We start from the raw sequence: 19,081 nt of genomic DNA on the forward strand, positions 1-19,081 counted from the left end.
GTATAAATAACAGCTTATCACTTTTTTTTCATTTTAAATGAAAGCAAGACTTTAAAATAATCTCATTGCTCAAATAACAGTTGTTTGTTTTTCCTGAAAATGCCAAGTATTCAAAGAATTAACCTCAACTTAACCACTTCTTTTCTAGCTGTGCCCCAGCGACCAATGTCAGCTGTCTTCTGACTTTAGTTTCCAAGCAGTTCAACCGTGGCTAATTTTTGATGGCACAGGTGCAGCATTAAACTATCAGGAACATGTTACATAGCAGTCAGTTACAATAAAAATAACCCCAAACCCGGTAGCACAGTTTTCTGTGAAGGAATAGGTTTTGAATACATATGTTTCCGGTCCTAATAACAGTAATAACAACAACAATTACTGGCAAATAAAAATGAATACTTCAGAAGAACTCCTATTGGTGAAATAATAAGGTACATTGAATTTGTGAAAACTGCAAGCTACACTTCTTTTCTTAAAAAAATTCTGGGTTAAATATATTTTCATTAACTCATGCTCTGTCTCATGAGTGTTAGCAGTTTCATCCCGTCAATAATAGTTGTGTACTAATGTCCAGCTAAAAAGACGAGTATTTGCCAGATTGTATGACTCCATACATCTGAAAGCCCAGTAGTACATCTGAAGCAGTATTAACAGTAATTATAGATATAATAATGCACAGTACCTCCTCTCTTTTTTGAGGTGCATGAGAAAGCCAGCATACTTAGGATGGTTTTTCCTTCAACATGCTTCTGAGAGATAAAAAAGACTTAACCTAACATTTTGTATCCAGTTGAGAGTTCGTGCCACATGTTCTTCTTTTAATGAAGCCAGATGTACTGCAGACACCCTGAACATCTCTTAACCCTTGTGAAAAAGCCAGCTGGGTATAGTTTGTATCTGGCCAAAGTTAAATCTACATCACTATTTTTCTGTGTTTCTGTGTCTATTAACTGTCATAATATTGTTCATGGCCAGCTGGGAATTTTCTGATTTTAGAAAGAATTAAATTTGGCTCTAAAAACAAAGACATATTTCCTTCCACGTTCTTCCCATAAGAACTGTGACATTTGTTGTATGTTCATAGTACTAGACAAAAAAATTAACAAACTTAAAAATAAATCTAAAATACATTTATAATTTATCTTAATTCCTAATTTTGCCTATAAGGAGAATTTAAGTTTTCAGGTAGTTTTGTATATATTTCAACACTCTATCTTTTTTGCACTTAGGTTTGTTGTGGTTTTTTCTTTGGTATACCTTCTGTATTAAGTCAAATTTGTACTAAGAATTCTATTTCCTTCATAATTCAGGAAGTAATTTTTAAACTTTCAAGTTGCAAAAGACTTCTATGCTCAGACTGTCATGACTAGGGTTGTGTGAATTCTACTTTTAACAATATACTTCCCAAGCTGATTATTTTTGTAAGAAATTCTCAGTTCACAGGATATAAACAATCCACGGTATTGTGAAACAGGAAAAACTGCATCCATTCTTGCTGCATCTGCCTGAGTAAGCACTTAATGTAAATTTATGTATTGTCTTTCCTAGTCTTCTCTTTGAGAAAAGTAGTAACATTGGATCATCTTGATCCCCTTTATCAGGCTAGAAAATTGAGGCATTACAATCTAACATCTGAAGCATTTTCATGAATTCTAGAAACACTGATTCCTTCCCACCTAATTATATGTTCTCATAGGAAAATAGCAGAAAAAAAAGTCATTTGGTACAGCAAAAGAATCCATCAGTCGTCTTACTTATTGATTTTTTTATTCCTTTCTTCAGTCAATCTTCTTTCTCCTTCAAATCTCTAATAACTTCTGAAGGCACTACATACACTCTTCTAAATAATTGAAGGCCTTAAAATGGTTTCTTTTTCTGGGTGGATGTGAGGCTGTATAGCATACAAGGCTGAGGAAACAGATTCCTTCTTGCACACTGTGAGAGTAGATGAGTTGCCTAGAAAATGATGACTGGTTTGGAGATTTATTAACCTTTTAATTTTTTTCTCAGGACACCCATTTTTTCCTAAGTAATGGAGGAAAACAAGAAGGAGGCAGTTGTTGAGGCATGGAGAAAAACGCTTCTTGAAGGAAGAAGTTTTGTTAACTAATATTTTTGTAGAGCAGAATGACATTGCTAGTAGTTCTTGGCCTTCTAAAGCTCAATAAGCATTTGCCAAAACTAGCATGTACAGAATCCTAGAAAAAGAGGATCACATTTTTCACAGATACATATTGCTCCTTTGATGAATCACAGAGATCTAGAGGTCCCATATTCTTTTTGGATATCATATCCCAGTTTGCACAGTGGTGATCTTTCTCGATCTACTCTAAACTTTGTTACAAGCTACCTTATATAACCTAGTCTTTCCATCAAATACAAAAATGCATGTTTGACCTCTTGCTAGTGTTGCAACATCCATCAGTTTAACTTTTTTGGAAATAGGGGCTGGAAACTGCTTGTGTATCACAAGAACCCTACTACTGAGAAATGGCTTTCTGTGTGCAGAGTTTCAGAGTCAAGTATATTAATTTACTGTACCAAATTATTTGTCCTGCAGATGATCTTTCGTTCTCTGCCCTCCCTGCACCCAACATCCCAGCCCGATGCTACCATAACATGCTTGCACAGTAAATATGACACATTGGCTGAAGCATTTTCAGTGTTTAGAAAACCTTTAAAATGTGTTTCTTCTTATTTCCACCAGTTGTACTAAATGATGGTAAAGCCATCACTGCGGGACTGAAAATCTCTGATGAATATAAAGAAAAAAGGAATCACAACTCAGAACAAATTGGCAAAGAGACCACACAGGAAAAAAGAAGCAATATATATATTTTGTAAAGAGGTTGTATTTTATGATGCAAACTGCTTATTTGTAGTGAAAAAGCTGCTGCCGAGAAATGGCATTCTACCCACATGGTTTCACAGTCAGGTATAGTAATTGGCTGTGCTAAATTATTAGTTCTACAGATGCTATCTTCACCACAGAATGATAGTGCAATATGGCCCATTAGCTTTCTGTGAGTTGTTATTTCAATAGCTGTACACATATACTGTGGGGAGAAATAAGATAGAATTGGGTTGTGGGCTGTGAGACATGCCTGCAGAGGCACATGGCAGCACAAAGAAGCACATGGCAGCTCAAAGGAGCACATGGCAGCACAAAAGAGGCTTGTCTCCAGCGGACCCTGGGGGGACGAGGTGTCACCTCCCTACAGAGAGGAGCCTGCCGGGAGCTGACAGACAGGTGAACAGAGAGTGATCACCCCATAGAAGGAAGTGTGGTGCTGATGTGGCAACATGGGATAGGTCACATAGTGAGAATTACCATATAAGGAAATACTGTGCCTTGGAAAAGTGTATAAAACCAGCTCATTTCTTTGAATAAACAATTCACAGTCTGGGTCCATGCCTCCATCACTGACAATACACCTCTGATTAATGAAACAGTCTATATATATAAAAAGTCCTTTTACTGAAATGTCTTGTCAGAGATTTGAGGAATAGCTTGTCGTAAGTGTTGGTTACCTTTCAACATGGTACTGTCAAAAATGATTGCATTAAACAGCACACTTCCAGTGCATTTCCTTCTTCCTGGGTTCCAGTCTCCAACTAGGAAGACAGAGAACACTTGGTCTTCACTGCTTGGAGTCTTCTCCTTCAAGCCCCAGAACACCATACCTGTTTTTAGGGACACATCAATAAAGGGGAGACTCTTCCTTCTGCTCCAAGGAGAGACAAGATCCAGTTTCCTTTCTTTTGTGAATCGACCAGTGTCAGCTCAGGGTTGGAAGTTAACTTGCCTACCGCTCTCAAGGACTTAAGGCAGTGCTGTAGCTCTGCCTGGATCAGTGCACAATACCGTGTATCAATCTCCCATTCAGATTTGTGAGTAGTAAGCTGCCTGGTGAGCCCTTCACACAACATGGCAGCCTGCTCAAAAACCTTATCTACATGGATGCATTGCACCCATGGCACCCACCTGTGCCTTCAGGCCCCAGGGGGACCTCCAGGTTCTGGAGTTTTCTACACCTGAGGATATGAGAAGCTCTTTTAGACCTGTTTGCCCTCTCTGTTCACCACACCCCTTCTCTCTTGCAACTAACACAGTTGCTCCTGGCAACACCTGCATCCATCAGCCTCAGCTATGAGAGCTGCCTCTTCCTGGTGGGTCTTTGAGCTCTTATATAGATTTTCCTGACTTTGGGAACCTCCAGTGCAGCTCAATATAGTGCTCAGCTCCCAGAACTTACTATAGCCATTGCTGCTGTTGCTGCATGCCTCATTAACTGATGATCAAAGACTTTCAGGATGCCTACATCATTAAGGGGCTGATCATTAAAAAAAGTGCTCTGTCTATGATGCTTATCAAGACCAGTTGCATCATCCTATGATCTTGCATCACTAGTCTGGCTCAAAATAAAAAATCTCTAGTAACTTACCGGTACCATTTTGTGGATACAAAAATGCTGTTAACAAGGAATTTTCCTGCTTCTTCTAAACCGTGGGATACTTTTCTCTCTCATGAAGAGATTATCAGAAGTTCTGTAAACCATGAACACCTGCGACCTTGTAGAACTTTGTTTACAATACAGTAGGAAATTATTTTGACAATGGATGTTTTAGGATTTTAGCCAATCACCCCCAAGGGGTGGCTGATCCTTTGTCCAATTAGACTATGAAGAAGAAATCTATAAAAGAGTTTGTAAAATAATTAAATAAATCAATCTTGCTGCACAATTCCTGCCTGTTGGATTTCTCTCCTCCTCCCTATGACTGCGGGATACAGTAATATTTACTACAGTAATACCATTTCCCAAAACACTTTTGTTTTCCCTTCTGTTCTCCCATACAACACCATAATACCTGGTAGATTCTAGCAGAAGAATTAATGAGATGAGAGCTTGACACTACACATCTGCAAGCTATAGTATGTGCCAGTCAGCTCACACAAGTTTTCAAGTTCACCTTCCTCTTTCGGATTTGAGGTCAGTAACAATGACAGGAAGAGAAACAGGAATAAAGTAAAAGGGCATCAACTTCTGTGCCTTATTGGCCTGATAAATTTGTTTCAGAAGGAATTTTTCTGTAAAGATAAACAATTCAAGGTCAAGTCAGTCATGGAATTTTGTATCTCCAGAAAAGTAATTCTACTGAGGGAAGCTTCATGCATGCAGAAGGAAATCACTTCTGGCTGAATGGCTTAAAAGCTTTAAAAGGCTAGAATCTAAAATTCAAGCAAATAGATTTTATGGCATCTCATTTAATAAAGGAAATGGTAGATCTTTGGGAAAAACACTAGCAGGAAAAGGCTACACAAATTTCATATCTCTCTAAATCATTCATAGACTAGGACTCTGAAGTCCTTTAATTTATACTGATGACCTACTCTGCTACCTAAGCATTAAAAGTGGGTCCCAGTCACTAGGACAGAGGTTGTTCTGGGGTAAAAGGTATAAATCCAACTGAATTCATGGAGCCTTCAACAGTAGTGTTAATCAGGAATACCTGCCCCTGAATAAAAGGCCAAATGGTATACAGGTATTTGTAACCAAGAACATAATTTGACCCACTAAGATTGCAACATTTTCAAAATAGTAAAGAATAAAATCATGGTCTCAATTCTGCCAACTCCCCAGTAGTCAATTAAAAGGAAAGTTTCTCGGGGGGCTGGGGAGGTAGAGGGGTTGTGTTTGTGTGTCTGTTTGTGTAAAGCTTTCCCTCAGAAGGCCTGTCCTGTACTTGGTCCCCTTAATAAAGTGAGGCTAGTACACTCATGTTTTATGTGGATGGCTTTTATGTGGATGACATAAAGAACTAAGGGGGTCACCTCATCCTGTCTGGATCGGTACTGCTCCTCTGGGTGATGTATAAATGTATTATAACCAAATGTCTTGAAACTTGATTTTGTTAGCTTTATTATAAAATCATAGAATGGTTTGGGCTACACTTGACCTTACAGATCATCAGGTTCCAATGATGGACAGGAAATACTCCCAATGTAATACTCTGATATAAATCAAAGTAATTTGCAAAAAAAAAACCCCACACCTTTATATAAATGCAGCAAACCTAGTACTGGAGAGAAAAATGTCTTTTTCAGAGAGACAGTCACATACCTCCTAAATAAATATCAAAAGGTTGCTACATGGTATGGCAGTGTACATGGCTCCAGCTGCTCTGTCTCTTGAGAAAAACTCAGACAACCAGCTGTGTTTGTCAGCAACCCAAGTTTAGCATATAACTTTGCAGTCACAGTGAGAAATCATAATTCCTTTGTTCTGCTGTTTGCATGTTTTCCCCTGATTGGTTAATGTTTTCCCCTCCCTGTTTTATGTATAAAGTTATGTATATTCATATCCCTTATTTAATATGTATCAGTTCTAGAAAGTTCTTTGTTCCTCGACGCCCCATTGGATCCTCCCTTAATTCCCTCCTATGTGTTGTTCCCATTTGTTCCCTTACTGTCAACCCCACCTACTTCCCTTTACCCCATTGGCTGAGATCCCTTTCCCCGCCTATTCTGTACGCAATATAAAATCCCCAGACACTGGCAAAAATTTGGCTTTTTATCGCTGTCATTTCACTGGAATGAACCTGTGTGGAACACATACAGAGAGTCCCCTCTCTTTCTTCTTGGCCCTTGCCTTCCTGCCTTCATTCCAGCAACAGGAGGAAAGCTCCCGTGGATGAGGAGCTCTACCCCTTCCTTTTGTGTGTCTCAGCCAGGATTGCTGCCATCCAGAGAGGCTGAAGGTTTCATCTCCGGGCTTTCTTTTGTTGGCACGTGAGGGATAAACCCCCTTCAGCTTACCCTAAGCTGCAAAACTCCTCAACAGGAGTATGTAGGAATATGTAGTTCTACACTATCTTCACCAGAGGTTTGGGATTTACAGTTGGTTTGACTGCTGCTTGGTTTAACAAATCCATAAGTTCTCATTAATTTACTACAGGATTAGGGTACTTACAGATTTATGGGATCCCATTCTTAGAGTTCTTAAAAGTAAGGTGTTTTTGTGGGCTTTGGTTCTGTTTGGGGGTATTTTTGGGACCCACAGGTCCATGTGATTAACCATCACCGGGCACAATAAATAGCATATAGCATAAGTATTCAAATGCTCATTTATCTTAAGTAACCTTTGCAAAGAAGGTTTGATAGTTTGCTCAGAAAAAACTTTTTAAGAACTAGTGGAGCTGTTTTATGAATGTTGCTTTACGTAAAACAGAAACTCTTAAACAGAAAGCAGATGCTAGTTCTCTTTGAAAACAATTTAATTTTCAGATTGTTTTGTTACGGATGTGTGACTTACGCACTCAGGAAAATTTTGGTTTTCTCCTAGTGAGGTTTGAATCTTATTTACTAATCTCAATCAAATCTGAAAAAAATCTCTAATTATTTCTATTAGAAATCATTTACGTTAATGCTGATATGGGAAGAGTTGGATGAATAACTCTTTGAGAATGGTGTTGTGTTTATCAGGAGACATGAGTTCAGAATTTGTGTTCTTTGCAGCAGCAGCGAACTGCCCAGTCAACAGCCATATCCTGATATACTATCCACACCAAGTGCTGTCCCAGCCTAGTTCTTCCAGATGATGAAAAGACATCTAGTTTATCCTGTCTGGGTGGATTAGAAGGTGCAAACTCATTGAAAAGCACATTTACTTATTTCTAACATTAATGGAAAAATTTTGAATTTAAAGAACTTTTTGTCACCCATGTGCATTAAGCAGTTGGCTTCTATCGTCCTTAGATGCCTGATTTGATGTAGTTATTCTCACCTGGTTGAAGTGGGGAGGTAATTGAGGTATGACAACCCAATTCTAGAGATCCAAAATACTGACTGATACGCTTTCATTACTGCGTAGACAGGCTCAGAAGTAACAAAAAAGATGACACAGATTCTCTTGTTGGCAGTGTGAACGTCAAGTATTATTGTCTCCCCGTTTCTATCCTCCTACCTATCTCCAAGATGAAAACAGAAGAATCTATCCTAATAAGGTGAAAGAATTTCTGTTTTTTAAAACAGGGCTATAGATAGAAATCTTTGTAGGTAGTTCTGTGTTTCAATAGTGTGCTGGGGGCATTTTCAATGTTAAGTGTACATTAACTACTAAGCTCATTCTTTATAAATACCTATTAATAAAACAGATATTTACATTCCAAAGTATGAAATATGGATCCAAATCAACTTCACATCTTAAAAGTCACTTGTATAATTCATGAGTCAGTGACAAACCTAATGAATTAGTCACATAATTGACACATTAGAGACAGAACTTTGAATTTGGATGCATGTTTTATTTAAAGCTTGGGATGCTATATAAATAAATCATGAAAATATACTTCTGACTCAGACAGTAAATAATAATGTAAAGAATAGCATCTTCTGGTAAAAAATTGTGGGAGGAAGGGTAATTGAATGACTTTGTGTTATTTGGCTGGCACAGACAAGTGAGAACCCTCAGTAGCACTTTCAGTTCCTTGTTGCTTTCTGCCAGTTCAGAGGAGTGATGTATCAATCTAGGTTTGACTGCTATAAAAGGTTGTTTATACTTAAGGTAAGTAGCAAATGCAGTCCATTCTGTATCAGGAATAAGATGGGCATTTTTAATCTCTAATTGCCGGAGTTCTCACAGAAAAAGTTCAAATCTCTTCCATCACAACTTTTCTGTGTTCCTTTTTCACTTGGCTTCTAGATATCAAAGCAGACAACTCTCTTAAGTGGCACAAAAATAAGCACCTCATTGAAAACCTGATTGGTAACAAATTTAAACGTGTTACTTTGAATGGGGACAGCTTTGTTAAGAGCTTCCATATTGGAGAAATGGAAAGCAAAAAAGAAAGATGTGAATGACATACAAGGGTAAATCTATTGATTTTGTCATTTAGGAGTTATTATTACTGCTTACACTTTGCTATATCTAAAACTTTAAAATGTTCAAAGTTAAGGAAGTAATGAAGTCGTGTACATACCAAGTCACAGAGCTGCAATTCTAAAAGTAAAAAAAGAAGGCTGGTGATAGAAGGTGCTTTTTTTTTCCTCAATACCACTGAATCCTTCACAGCTTGAACATAATTTGTTAGCCTGAACATTAATGGTACCATTTTTCTTCTTTATGTACCTCCAGACTTACTCATTGCCAGTTAAAAACAGTGACATGCCTTTGGTGAAAAAAAATGTCTAAGCTCACTGGAAATCAGCAACAGCTTCAAAGTGCTAAAAATATACATATATTTGTTAGATGAATCAAAACCCGATTCAGACTCTTGGTAACCAAGTGGCTTTTTGTACAATGAAAATTCCCCAGAAGTAGATTAATGAGCTCAGAAAGAATTTCCACAGGTGCTTATTTTGTATTGTACTAGGTGATATCTAGGTTTATTAGTTAAAATTTTACTTTAAAAAAATGTATGATGCATAGAACATTCTAATTCATGATTGGTAGTAGAGCTTTAAATTTGCTTCAACAAAAACCCGCAGTTCTCTTAAATTATAAAACATCTTTCTAATCCTGCATTAATTCAATCTATGGTTCTTAATCTCCTTGCTTCCATATATGGTATCTCCACAAATAATCCAGTTTTAATATGCATATTTTCTTCTTTTCCTTCCCTAATCATGGTATAGTTTGTCCTCATCAAAATCCAAGAATGCTGGCTCTTAATTCCTCTTTAAAGCCCATAATACTTGTTCATTAGCAGTCCAGAGGTCAATTAGTATCTTTATCTTTTAATCTTTTGACTACTTTTTTTTCATTTACAATACATGCTGGCGATGAACTTTCTTTTTTCTCCTCAAAAGTCTGTAAAGATCACATATGTGAGAATTCTATATGCAGTCAGATTGAAGATGAAGGGAGAAAAAGGGAACAGAAGATCAGGATGATGCAAAGGCAATAGGCATTAGCTGCTTGACCCTTGTTAATCATGTGTAACCCTTTGCCCTCACTTCACCAGGGTTCTAACCTTTTGCTGAGAGATGAAGTCAAAACATGATGTCTTTACATTCAGAAGGAGAACAAATTCTTGTCCCATACAGTAATATAGATTGGAATTGCTCAGTTGTTGTGAAGAAGAGTAAGAAAGGGCAAATAATCTGAAGGAAAAGGAGTAACTTGGTTTTCAGGACTTCTGCCTTTTTCCTGGAGACACTTGCACAACTCTGACAACAATAGACAGAGAAACTTGTAAAGCCAGCTGGTCTGAATTATGCCTGTATTTATAAGGAATCTACCACTAATATCCCATGACAAGGACCTCAGATGCTTTCTCTTTTAGATATTTAGTGCCTGCGAATGGGAGATAAAGTCTCTGAACAAAAAAATTTGAGTTCACAGTTCTGTTTCCATGGAACCCAAATGCTGGAAGAATGAGACATGGATAGGAAACACCACAAATAATGAGAATAGGGAGTTAAATTTTTGTTGCTGTTGCATAGCGGTTATAACACATTAAGTGCCAATTTGCACAGAAGTGCCTGATTCTAACTTAAATGCTCAAAAGTTTAAAAATTGAAGATTTTTTAAAATGCATTTTTGATTCATTCATTTGATATAATCGTAAGAGAATCTTATGTCCCTGAAAGGAGAGGAAGGGGAAAAAGCCTTTAAGTCTGCTACCTGTAGAAAAAGATCCCTCCAAGATTGGAAATTAATTCAAAGTTTCTGCATTGTAAGAAAAGCATTTTGCTAACAATGCACTGGCAAGAACACCTCATGACTAGGTGCGAAAAAAGAGGAAAGGAGGGATATAGCTGTTAAATAGCTATAAAATTCAGCTAAAGGAGCAATGTGTATTTATCTAGTGTTTAGGAATGTGTTTTGTGGCTGAAGCAATTGTCTATAAAATAATGTTTAAAGAAGGAAATTCTTAAAGGAGAACTTTAGGAATAAAAGTTATATGATTAGCCTGGATCAAGGAATATAAAAAAAATATGCTTAGAGTTGAAATTGAGTAAGAAAGATGTCCTATATCATCTCAAGAAACAAACCTGTTTCAGTTAACTAGATAGGTCAGGCCTCCATATCTTCTGAACAGCTTACAGAGCCACATCCGTGTCTTCATATATCTTGACAGAGGCTTCATGAGCTGTGATAATGAGTCGCTGATTATCCATATATTGCATATGATACATTTGGCAAATCATGAGTCATCTGTTTGAAAGAATGTGTTCTTTATCAGTAGTCTGGAACTTCTCTAAACTGCACTTAGACTTGTGATGCCTCAAATAAATCAGACCTACAAGGCTAGGGAAGCAGGTGACAAAATAAATGTCAATGGGCCTGAACTGAAATGAAAAAAAAAGTCATTTAAACATGATTCAGGCATAACCAGCAGGTTTTGGTAGTGAACAAGGACCTACAGTGATGATCTATGCAAAAGGAGATCTGGGACTTCTCTGAGCTGGTCATAGCCAGTTACAGATAGCTCTGCTATGGACAAAACCAACCTGCTGAACACACAACTGTGCACATCAGAGGAGCATATGGTGCGTCTGCAAAAAATATATTTAAGGAAGAACATTAATATCCAGAAAAGAAAAGATGCAAGAGACCAACAACAAGGCAGGTGTGACACCTGAGTGGAGGCAAGGGGTAAAATAAAAGAGATGTTTGGTTATAAGGGACAACATATCAGGAGAGGGATGCAGAAGAAAAGAGAAGGAAACAAAAGTAAGACAGCAGGGTAATAGTCTTCTGAGGAAGGCTGGAGGAGCAGCCCTAGCAGTCAGGAGCAAACAGAGGCTCCAATAAGGAGTAGGGCAGAGAGTCTTGAGAAGGATTATACCAAAGACATACTTGAGTATATGTCTTGGTTTGAAAGACAGTTGTCTCCTAAGGAAAGGCAGGAGCCACCCTCGGAATGGCAGATGTGACCCCCCCTTCTCTCTGAGTTATTATAATTCCGAAATCAAGGCGCCCTTAGGCAAAGATGTGGGAAATAGGAATAACAGTTCTTTACTATTATATATCTATATGTGTATAACCAGTCAAACAAACAGCAATAACTCTGGCAGTAACAGCAAACAATCACAAACCCAGTCCCAGCCTTCTCGGCTGTCAGGCCCTTTCCCCTCGGGTGCAGTTCCGCTCGCAGCCGGCAGGGGCGCTGGCGGCTCCCGGTGAGCAGGGCAGGTGCGATGGTTCCCCCGCGGCTGCAGGGGGCGCTCCGGAGCGAGCTCGGGGAGCACGCGGCACTGGGGCCCTGGGATCCTGGGGAGGGATGGAACAAAAAAAGCTTCACAAACCCCTGGGCAGCCGATCCTGGTGTCTGGCCGGACCCTCGGGAACAGCAGGCTGGAACGGTCGGCTGGAATGGTAGGGACGAGCAAAATCCCAGGTGGCAGATGAGATGTATCCAAACGGGGAACCCCCTGGAGGTCTGGGCAGACAGGGCGAGCAGGACTACAACGCAGCAAAGGCTCGAAGCAACCGCGGGACAGGGCAGCCACAGCCCGGCTCCCGGCGGGGCAGGGAAAGCGGGCTTTGGGATCCCGGGGCTTCTCCAGCAGAAGAAAAAGCAGCCAAAGAAGGCAGCCTCCCTCTCTGTCTAAATGGCGGAGACCGACTGCCCACACACACCCAGGTGAAACAAAAGAGTAGCCAGATGCACCCCACCCCATAGCCACCTCTTTTGTTTTTCTTAAGTACCCAGCCATTTGTCCCCCATTTGTCCCCCCCATTTGTCCCCCTAGCAACACGTATTGGGAAAATTTCTTTAACAGAAAAAAAAAACAGGAGAGCTGCTAAAACCTCAACAGTAGATTACAGCATAAAGGCATCTGAGCAGGGACTGGAGCTGAAACACCCAAATGGGGCAAAGTACGGGCAGTTAAACAGGGCTAGTTCTAGGAGACTCCTGAGAAAAGGGAGATTCAAAATTGGTGGGGTTTCTTTTGGTCCATGATAACACAGGAAGGACCTTTTTTATAGATGACAAACAGCATATCTACAGAACCCCACTGGTCCCAGCCCTGGTAACCTAATCTAGTTGGCCCTGCCCTACTCAGTGACTAGGCTAGAGAATTCTGTGCTGCATTCCAGCCCCAACTCCTCTGTGTCTGAGACATTAACAGTTTGTTAGCAACTTAACTGTGGAAAGTTCTTCTTTTCAAAACACTTCATTAACACCTTTTTAAAATACTTCTGAGAGTTTCTAATAAAACTTGGTATCTGTGGTAAATAGAAAATACATGAACATAGGGCAGTTTCTGCTCTATATACCTTCCTATTTGTACCTCTTATCTTGCAGAACTAACATTGTTAAGAGATCTGAAGGACTACTGTCAGGTAATGTAGAAAAGAGAGAGACAAAAGCCATTCTGTATACTGGGAAAGGAGTGGGTAGAGAAATGTCATGGCATTATCACCTAGAGAGGATAAAAATGCTATATATTATTTGCTTCACCTTCTTGATTTAGATGAAGTTTCTGTGGTAGAAGGAAAAGGGAGAAACTGAACTTAGTTGTTTCTAGTTAACGTAGTCACTGCTAGTGTCCTAGAAACTTCTGGTATCAAAATAGGTCTGTGAAACTTTGAAGAAGAGGGCAAAAGTAATACCCAGAAAGGCTAAGGCAGTGACAGAGTATCAGATTAAAAACAACTTTCAAAATGAGCAAGTTCCTTGAGAAGAATTGTACTGGTGTAGAGAATCTGAAGTCCGGGACTGTCTAAAAAATGAGACTATTGCTGAAACTAAGTGTGTTGGATGTAGTTTGCCATCCTATCACTCCTTTTTTAAAGAGGTTACAGTTAGTATTCCTTTCCTAGTCCCATTTCAGGACTCCACATAGTTCTGAAGTAATCCTGGTGTTTTCTTTAAAAGCATAAAGAAATATTTGCCCAGATTAAGTCTGACTTGCTATTTTTTACTTTTTGTACTGTGGCTTGACAGTACCATGAAAAATAAAATGGCAAAAAAATAGTGGTTTGGACAATATCTCGTCTTGGATACCATTCTTCAGACATTCTAAGAAATACTTTCCACTCCCTCCTACTATCTAACTGTCCGCTCAAAACTTAAGGAAAGAAAATTCACTCATATAAAAATCTGTCTTCCTGGTTTTAGAAAGCCAGGTTTATGGTAAATAGTTTTTCGCAATTTCAGAGAGAAAAGTTCAGACTACTGAGTTTTAAACCACTAGAAAACTAAAACACCATACCCATATTTCACTACTGTTTTTTCCTAACTTTCAACTGATTTCTGCATAAGCCTAGAAAATTTTTATCTTCCCATTAATTTAACATAAAACGTAAGCAATTCTAGGAACAATCCCACACAAACCTCTAAATAACAGCTGAATAAAACATGCATAAAATGTGCAGAAAGATACATAGATTTAGGGTTCCAGTGACTGTTTCATTTGCTGTTTATTACTGTCTAGACAATATTTGTAATTTTATTATATTTTCGAGTATATATTGGTCCATCAGTTCAATGTAATTTCTCCTAATGTATAACAGTCATAAATTAGTTTATAGTTCTTCCTTGCTTGCTTTCCTTAATAGTAATTTACTTTATAGTAGAAATCACAATCTTAATTTGTTTGGTTTACTTTTTAGCTTTGAATAATCAGCCTAGACTAGTATCAAATGATTCATGTTATCAAACTCAGGATGCATTTCTAAAGCCTTTAAGCATTACACTGCTAAAAAACAAGGTGGAGTTTAAAACTATTGCAAAGATTAATCTCTCTATAAGCCTTCAAATCAATAGTATTGATTTCACTTTAAGGTTTTATTTATCCCTGTTATTTCATTTAGTAAAGATCTACCACTTATCTAGAACCAAGACATAAGCATATAGAGATAATAATACCAAGTAATTTTTTTTCTTTCTCATATAATCAATCTCCTGTCCAGCACTCTGCAGGACTGTCCAGCAAGTAACGAATTTTTCAGCAGAAATCTCCTATTTGTTTTAGACATCATAAACAGTCACCTAGTCAAATATGTCTTTATTTTTTGAATTCTATTTTTTTATTAAGGTTATACCTTAAGTATATACCTTAAGTAATAAGTAGTAATTAGTACAAGAAAATTTCTAGTCTGTAACAATGATCTGTTCTATTGATGTGAGCGGCAATCACATCCCACAGCAGTGTCAGAATCATAGATTCATAGAATGGTTTGTGTTGGAAGGGACCCTAAAAATCATTTAGGTCCAATCCACCTGGCACTGTCTTTCCTTTGACTGGTTACTCAAAATCCCATCCAATCTGGCCTTGGACACCTCCAATGGTGGGACAGTCACAACTCTGGGCAACCTATTCCAGTATCTCACCACCGTCACAGTAAAAAAATGTCTTCCTTGTATTCATCTAAATTTTCCCTCTTTCAGCTAAACACTGTTATCCCTTGTTCTGTGACTACCAGCCATGGTAAAAAAATCCCCATCTTTATTATAAGTCCTTGTTATATATTAAAAGGCCAGAATGTGGTCTCCTCAGAAACTGTTCCTCTCCAGGCTGAAATAACTTTGACTCACTCAGGCTTTCTTCATAGGAGAGGTGTTCCACCTCTCCCATCATTTTGTTGCCCTCCTCTGGATCTTTTCTGAGAGGTCCATGTCTTGTAATGGAGACCCCAGAACTGGATGGAGTATTGCAGCTAGGGTCTGAACAAAGAGGAGCAGAGAAGCAGAATCAACTCTCTCATCCTGCTGGTTGCCCTTCTTTTGTGCAATCCAAAATACAATTGACTTTCTGTGATGCAAGTGCAGATTGTTAGCCCATATCCAATTTTCCATACAGCAGTACCTCCAAATCTTTCTCTGAGGGGTAATTCATTACCAACTCTCTGTTGATATCCAGTAATGCCTGGGAGGTTGCCCAGCAAAGTTATACATTCCCCAACCCCTGAAGTGCTCAAGGTCGAGTTGGATGGGGCTGTGAGGAACCTAATCTAGTGTAAAATGTCCCTGCCCATAGCAGGTGGGTTTGGACTTGATGATGATTAAAGTTCTCTCCCAACCCATGCCATTCTATGATTCTATGATTCTATGATTCTATGATTTTCCTGACCCAGATACAGGTCCTTGCACATGGACTTGTTGAATTTCATGAAGTTCACATGGGTCCACTTCTCAGTTTTGTCAAGTTTACTCTCAAACTTGTCAGTGTCCCATGACCTATGTGTTTTAGTTTACTTTTCTTCCTTTGATGTATAGATAGAAAATATACTATCAGACACAAGAAGTTCTCTAAATTAATTAATCAGCTATAGAGGTTTTAAAGTCAGAACACTGGTTTCATCTATCTTGAACTTTTCTGCAATATATGCTTTAGGTGCATTTTATATCAATTAATATTCCAACTGGAGTTTTGCTTTTATGTAAGTATTGTATTTTGTCTTGATTTAAAAATTGCTCACAAAGAATTAATTGCAAATCATATCACTTCTTCAGTTGGTTAACAATGTTAATTGAAATGTGTTTCACTTATGAAGTAAATTTCTGTAAGTTTAGCTTAAATTCAATATCCTAGGGTGACTAATTCTTCAGTGTCTTATTTCTGTTCATGTAAGTTATCGAATCTTCTTACACCCATATTGCCATTTTCTGTGTTCTTCATACATTCAGTGATTCTATTCCTATCAATTTTTCAACCATTTAAATTTTGAGTCTATGCTATGCATTTTCTCCAGTTATCATGGCCACATCTTCTGGCACTGAGAACAGTTTTACACAGAGGGATAAGAGAATCAGCCTATGTTTACCAAGACTATTGCACACACAAGCAAGGGCTACAATATTTTTCTGAGAACACTGGTCATTTGTGGTCAGCTTTTATTTACCTACCTCCTAATTTTTTAAGAGTTATTGCTTCCCAAGCTGGAATCTTCCACTCTGAAAGAATGGCTTATGTTCTTCTGTCTTACATGTAGATCTTGCGTTTAGCCAAATTTGACATGTTTGTAGATTGACTTGACTTCTTAATTTTCCCCTTTTTCACTGGCCATCCTTGAGTCCTTTATGAACATTATCAATCATGTACATTTGTGGTAAAATTGTTAAACTATGAAAGACCAGAACAAATATGCAGGATTAAAATAAAAACCTGCCTGCCTGGTTGGTTCTGTCTGTTTGACTTCACAGGTAAATCTATCAAATAACATGGCTGAGTTTGGAATGTTTTTCACTGGGCTATTGCATGACCCTAATGTAACAATACAAGAACACTGAAGGATACAATTCAGTTTTTCAGTTGTGAATACAAAATATTGCTAAACTACTTGGAGGACACAATTTACTGCCAGTATGCTTGAGTAAACAAAAATCTTGCAGTTTCTCACTATACTAACATAAATAATTTCCTAAAACCAAGCAATCAATCCCAATCAAGTTATTGCGTTAGAAATTAATAAATAAAACCATCATTATAATGCAGAATATTTTACAATACTTTTTTGTCTTGCAATTTTTTCCAGATTTACTTGATTTAAATTTATTAAAGAATACTTCTAAGTTGAACTTTTCCAAATTTGAAAATAATATCTAAAGAAACATTAAAAATTGGATTTTAATTATTTCTTTACTTTTTTAATATGATAGAGAAAATGTAACAATTTAAACAAAAATATATTAAGTATTCAATGTCCTACTTATAGGGGAAGTTACTTTCATAATTTAGAATCACCTTAAATTTAATTTTTATATTTGATAGTTATCTTACTCAAAAAAGCTTTTTCCTCTGGATCATTTGGTAGTGAATAAATAATAGGGAATCACCATTAATCTCAGTACTTCAGGAATAAAATAATTTAAGTATACCTCTTCCACCAGTTAATGGTAGAGTACTACACAGAAATAAAACAGACTTCCTGATACCGTATAATGCCATATAATCAGATATAGACATAGTAATGTATAGGAAACTTTTCCCTGAGTATATCAGTTCTTTTTTCCTATTATTTTATCCTATTGAGCTTGCTATGAATGAAATGCAAGTGACTGATAGCATTTTGTGTAGCTGATCTTCTGTCAGGGCACAAGATATTTTTTCATTATATCACAGGGCATTTAATTGCATTACATTTAATCCTTTGTAATCCTTTAAATCCTCTATTTACTCTTTAGCACAATGACACCTTTTTCACTTGTGCTTTGCAGCGTATTTTTAAGGGTGAGTAAGTTAGATTGTACTTTCAGGAGGAATACAGCACTCCAAGAACTTCAGACTTTTGATTGTGACACCATGCAGGTTGCACAAGTACCATTCACTTACTTGAACTATGTCAGACCACATATAAGCAGCACCTATTTAATATGTTCATATTCAACAATCACAGATTTTTAAAAATCCTTGAAAGTCAATGGGATTTAGAGACTTGGATAAGCCGCTCTATGGAGAATGGCCATTGAAATTGTGCAGTCTGCTTACTAAGTAGTTGTGTTTAATATCATATAATAGTTCAGGTAATTAACCATTCTAATTTCAAGCACTGAAAAACTTAAGCTGAGGCTTAAAAGAAAAACAAAAGCAACATGCATTTGCATTTGCAATCTTTTTCATTTACATGGCCAGTGGCTAAAAGGCAGTTTTAGATTAATTAAATTTTTATTTGTCTACTACCATTTAGGAGTGCCATTTTCCCTAATACTGTTCACAGTGGTTTGAGGTTTGGGTTGTAGTTTTTCTTTGTTTCTTTTTGTTTTTTTCCCCAATATGCTGTCAATTGAATTATTCATTGGTGTTAAATGCACGAAGACATAGAGCTATAAATACATGTATGTATAGTTATATAGACTTATAATTTGCCAGTTTTCATGTTATGGATTCTCTGTAAAGCAAACAAGGGCTATTACACTGAAGAAACTAGACCACTGAAAAACTAATAGCATTCTGATATCTACTGTTTGTACCTGTGACACCTGTACTGTTTGTACCTGTGACACCTGATGATCTGTTCTTGTAAAAATCCTGGGTAGCTAATGGAGAGGGAATCCCAGAATGTAATCCCAGAATGTAAGGAAGAATACTCTTTAAAAAGTAGTGCTGTGGGTATAGCTTTATTTCTCACCTCCAGAGAAGATTTGTATCAGAGGGTAGAAGCTAGATTTCAGCCATGAAGAGCCT

Source organism: Aphelocoma coerulescens (assembly GCF_041296385.1).
Source record: "Aphelocoma coerulescens isolate FSJ_1873_10779 chromosome Z unlocalized genomic scaffold, UR_Acoe_1.0 ChrZ, whole genome shotgun sequence".
Classification (NCBI taxonomy): domain Eukaryota; kingdom Metazoa; phylum Chordata; class Aves; order Passeriformes; family Corvidae; genus Aphelocoma; species Aphelocoma coerulescens.